The sequence below is a fragment of the Salmo trutta genome, chromosome 33, assembly GCF_901001165.1.
Source record: "Salmo trutta chromosome 33, fSalTru1.1, whole genome shotgun sequence".
Classification (NCBI taxonomy): domain Eukaryota; kingdom Metazoa; phylum Chordata; class Actinopteri; order Salmoniformes; family Salmonidae; genus Salmo; species Salmo trutta.
The window spans coordinates 1,831,279-1,836,765 of record NC_042989.1 but is presented as its reverse complement, the minus strand read 5'-3'; positions in this window follow the sequence as shown (position 1 = coordinate 1,836,765).

Here is a 5,487-nt window from a genome sequence, read left to right as displayed (position 1 = left end):
GCGAGAGAGTGAGCGCTCTCATCTCCTGTCTGACTGGTAAAGCCCTGGAGTGGGCCAACGCCATCTGGGAAGGGGAAGGCCCTACTCTGGATAACTACGAGGACTTCTCCCGCCGCTTTCGGGCAGTATTTGATCATCCACCGGAAGGGAGAGCGGCGGGGGAGCGATTGTTGCAGTTAAGACAGGGGATGAGGAGCGCTCAGGAGTTTGCGCTGGACTTTAAAACTCTGGCGGCGGGTGCGGGATGGAATGAGCGGGCCCTGATCGACCACTACAGGTGTGGTTTGCGAGAGGACGTTCATCGGGAGCTAACCTGTAGGGACACCACCATCCACCTGGACCAGCTGGTGGACTTATCGATCCGGCTGGATAACCTGTTGGCCTCCCGCGAACGTCCGGATCGGGGTTCGTTGGAGTTGGGAGGGGCTGGTACGAGGGAGACCGGAGGGGGAACCATTCCATGCACTAGCTGTGGCCGCAGAGGACACACTGCTGGTTGGTGCTGGGGAGGTTCTCCAGGAAGTCGAGGTGGTAGGCGGAACACTGGTGGTTCATCTCAGGTGAGTAGGCACACGACTCACCCAGACCCCCCTGTTGCTCACATGTGGTTATCTATAGGATTTCTGGGGTTCTCCCCGCATTCCCAGCATAAGGCGCTAGTAGATTCAGGCGCAGCTGGGAACTTTATTGATCGGTCTTTGGCTCATATATTAGGGATTCCTATTGTTCCCGTTGATGTTCCCTTCCCTGTACATGCCCTAGATAGTCGTCCTTTGGGGTCGTGGCTGATTAGGGAGGTCACAGCTCCCATTGCTATGGTAACGCAGGGGTGTCATGAGGAGAGAATTAGTCTCTTTCTGATTGACTCTCCTGCGTTTCCTATTGTTTTGGGTCTTCCCTGGTTGGCTTCTCATGATTCTATTAATTCGTGGCAACAGAGGGTTCTCAAGGGATGGTCCTATCAGTGTTCAGGGAGGTGTTTAGGTGTTTCCTTAGGTGCCACTACGGTGGAAAGTCCAAACCAGGTTTCCACCATGCACATTCCCCCCGAATATGCCGATTTGGCAATCGCCTTCTGTAAAAAGAAGGTAGAGGGGGTGGTCTGGTGTGAGGTAGTAGGCTGGGCCCGGTCCAGCCTGGCTAAGCCGATGGAAGTGGTGATGCTCTGGTGGTGGGTGGGGCCAATGGAGTGCGCTGGGTCTGGTGTGGCGTTGAGGGGGCCTGGGGCTCCTTGGTGGTGCAGTGGTCTGGTAGGGGTCTCTGGGTGGTCCTGTGTCCAGTGCAGCATGGGGTTTTTGTCTACCAAGTGCCACGTCCTTTAGAGACTTGGCAAACATCCTTACTGTCTGCTTCCTCAGGTGGGAGTGGTCGTGCAGATGCTCTGGGGTGATTGTTGGGTGGTGAGCAACGTGCACGTTCGGGAGTAGGCCACACCCTCTGGTGATGTCAGCGTTGACTTTCTGAATGGTTCGGGGATGAAAGTCTTTGCGGGGCAGCAGAGTGGAGATGGTGATGTGGGAGTGGGGAACCGCTCAGAGGCCCTCTCTGCTACTCTGTTGACCAGGCTGCCTACTCTCTCCTGCTCCTCTCGCAGGTTGTTGGTGCCGGTGTAGGAGTTGGGGAACCGCTCAGAGGCCCTCTCTGCTACTCTGTTGACCAGGCTGCCTACACTCTCCTGCCCCTCTCGCAGGTTGTTGGTGCCGGTGTGAATAATAATGTGGTCTGGTGTGCCAAAGTCAGGCTGGAACAGGATGTGGAGTGCATCCTGTGTTTTTGGGCACCATATTTTGGACACCTTGTGGTGGGGGAAGAGTTGATCCTCTTGGATGAATTTCCTATTTGAGTCAGTGAGGATGGCCACCTCAGTACCGGTTTTACCACAGGGCCTGTGTACATGGAGGAGTGTGTGGGGGTGTGTCGGGGGGGCAGAGAGCTTCTCTCTGAAGTAGGTTTCCCCATGTGAGCCTCCTTGTTGACTGGGGGTGTGGGTAAAAGGTTGTCGGTATGGGGGTGGGGGGGGGGTTGTGGGTAAAGGTGGGTCAGTGGGGTTGCTAGGGGTGGTAGCTTCTCTCCAGGAGTCTCTACAGTCTGCTCTCTGTGCTGCAGCACCCTCTTGATGACAGACAACTCCTTTGCCATATCCTCCTTTACCTGCACTAGTTCTCTCCTCATGGTGGCCTTTACCTCCTCAAGCGCTGTGGTCTTGGCTCTGGTGGTTGTAGGCAGGCAGGGGGAGGATAGTCCTGCTGTTAGGGTGCCTGAGGTGAGGGTAGAGGTCCGGGTGCTGTCCTTGTCTTTTTTTGTTTCCGCTATCTTCCTTAGGGTGAGGAAGTCCTGCACAAAAGAGCTGAGTGCAGCCTCACTGCCCTGGACCATGACAGTGCCGTTCTGGTACGTTTACCGTCAGAAACCTGTTTTCCTGGTCCTTCTCGCTGTCCTCAAAAATGTGGATTTGCCTTCCCTTGCAGATGCCTTTCTTAGTGGTATAGCTGAAATGCCTGGTTACAGCTGTATGCCAGGCAGTTGTGTGGTCTGTGTAAAATAACAGGTTTGTAACAGTCCTGTTTTGTGAGCAGTCGGCAAATAAAGTTTCTGGGTTCTCCCTCAGAATTCTGTGTTTAAAATTGTTTCTTCCCTTCTCCAATTTGATTTCTGCTGGATATTCAAAAAAAAGGGGGGGGGGTCTCTCAGTAACTGATGCTGCTGCCTCAGTAGCCATGTTGCTATGGTTACCACCAGTAAACAGTTGGAGATAGATGTTAAGCTAGCTGACAGATTTGAATTTGGTTAGCTAGCACGATTAAGATTGGTCTTTTACCTCACTCTCTGTCAATATTTTCCTCCTGTGTTGATCTTCAGTTGTACAAATTGATTACCTATAAATTTTTTGCTAATTTAATTCTCTCTCTCTCTCTCCCCCTCCCTCCCTCCCTCCCTCCCTCCCTCCCTCCCTCCCTCCCTCCCTCCCGTGGGGTGAACTGGCCACCCAGAGCAACATCCTTTAACGTCCTGGCGAAGGTGGGGTCTTTTTTTGGAGGTGGATCAGCTTTAATTTTGCAGATAAATTGTAGATTCCATCAATGTAATTGTCTGCATCATTTCCAATCCCCCATACATTTTTTTGTAAATATATACAGTACCAGTCAAAAGTTTGAACACAACTTTGGTTTTCTGAAAGTTGTATTCCCAGATAATGTGCAAAAAACAATGTTCTTTTATTGTTCAGTTTAATACTACATGTATTGTTCGAGCAAATAGATTTCCCTGATGTCGTAAACTTTACCCTCAACGCCGCTTTGGAGGGTTTTGTAATATAATCCATCATGCTTTATGGAATCAAAAGCATTCCTAAAATCCACAACACATGCAAATACTTTTCCTCTGCTTCTCTGATGAACATGATAGTTTATTAGTGTGTGCAATGTGTGTATGTGGTCTGTTGTTCTGTGTTTGGATAGAAAGCCAATTAATTTATTTCTGGGAGCATTACAGTTGAAGTCGGAAGTTGACATACACTGAGGTTGGAGTCATTAAAACTCGTTTTTCAACCAATCCACACATTTCTTGTTAACAAACTATAGTTTTGGCAAGTCGGTTAGGACATCTACTTTGTGCATGACAAGTAATTTCTCCAACAATTGTTGACAGACAGATTATTTCACTTACAATTCACTGTATCACAATTCCACCGGGTCAGAAGTTTACATCCACTAAATTGACTGTGCCTTTAAACCGCTTGGAAAATTCCAGAAAATTATGTCATGGCTTTAGAAGCTTCTGATAGGCTAATTGACATCGTTTGAGTCAATTGGAGGTGTACCTGTGGATGTATTTCAAGGCCTACCTTCAAACTCAGTGCCTTTTTGCTTGACATCATGGGAAAATAAAAATAAATCAGCCAAGACCTCAGAAAATAAATTTTAGACCTCCACAAGTCTGGTTCATCCTTGGGAGCAATTTCCAAATGCCTGAAGGTACCACGTTCATCTGTACAAACAATAGTATGAAAGTATAAACACCATGGGACCACGCAGCTGTCATACCGCTCAGGAAGGAGACGCGTTCTGTCTCCTAGAGATGAACGTACTTTGGTGCGAAAAATGCAAATCAATCCCAGAACAACAGCATAGGACCTTGTGAAGATGCTGGAGGAAACAGGTACAAAAGTATCTATGTCCACAGTAAAACGAGTCCTATATCGACCTAACCTGAAAGGCCGCTCAGCAAGGAAGAAGCCACTGCTCCAAAACCGCCATAAAAAAAGTCAGAATATGGTTTGCAACTGCACATGGGGACAAAGATCGTACTTTTTGGAGAAATGTCCTCTGGTCTTATGAATCAAAAATAGAACTGTTTGGCCATAATGACCATCATTATGTTTGGAGGAAACAAGGGGGATGCTTACAAGCCGAAGAACACCATCCCAACCGTGAAGCACGGGGGTGGCAGCATCATGTTGTGGCAGTGCTTTGCTGCAGAAGGGACTGGTGCACTTCACAAAATAGATGGCATCATGAGGTGGGAAAATTATGTGGATATATTGAAGCAACATCTCAAGACATCAGTCAGGAAGTTAAAGCTTGGTCGCAAATGGGTCTTCCAAATGGACAATGACCGCAAGCATGCTTCCAAAGTTGTGGCAAAATGGCTTAAGGACAACAAAGTCAAGGTATTGGAGTGGCCATCACAAAGCCCTGACCATAATTCTATCCTCCTGATTCCTGCTTGCAAGCAAAAATTAAAGCAGGATGCACCAGTGACTAGATCAATAAAAAAGTGGTCAGATGAAGCAGATGCTAAACTACAGGACTGTTTTGCTAGCACAAACTGGAATATGTTCCAGGATTCCTCCGATGGCATTGAGGAGTACACCATAGTTAACAACACTGGTCCCAAGAGCTGAGCAGTAGGTGAACCTTCCCAAAGAATCCCTTCTAATCCTGCCATTAAAAAAAATACAGGCCTAAGGCTTGACAGAGATGCACTAACTCCTTTCCATTTTTGTTCAGGGCTATTTATATTACTAGTGATGGGACTCGGGTATAAGGAGGGATGTCCAAATATATGTTACCCTCAGGGTCTACACATTCAGGTTCCGAACCTGTTCTAGCATTAAAATCTCCACACAAAAGCACATTTCCCTCATCTTGAAACAGGTTGGTCTCTCTTTGGAGACTATCACGAAACTGATCCTCATTGTAAAAATGTAAAATGAATCTGAGGGAGAAGCATACACCACACCTATATATAAATAATTGTCACTAAGGACTGTGCCTTTGTTGAGTTATAACCAAATGTGGCTGCTACACTTTTGATTTGGCTCAGTGAAATGTCCTGTTTCTACCAAGTGATAATTCCTCCCGAGTCCCTGTCCTGTTTTATGTTTTAATGATGGAAGTAGAATTTCCTTATAGCCTGAAGGACACACTCCCATGTTTCATGTTTCTGGAAGTACTATTATGTCTTGACCTTTGGTGTTAAGAAAAT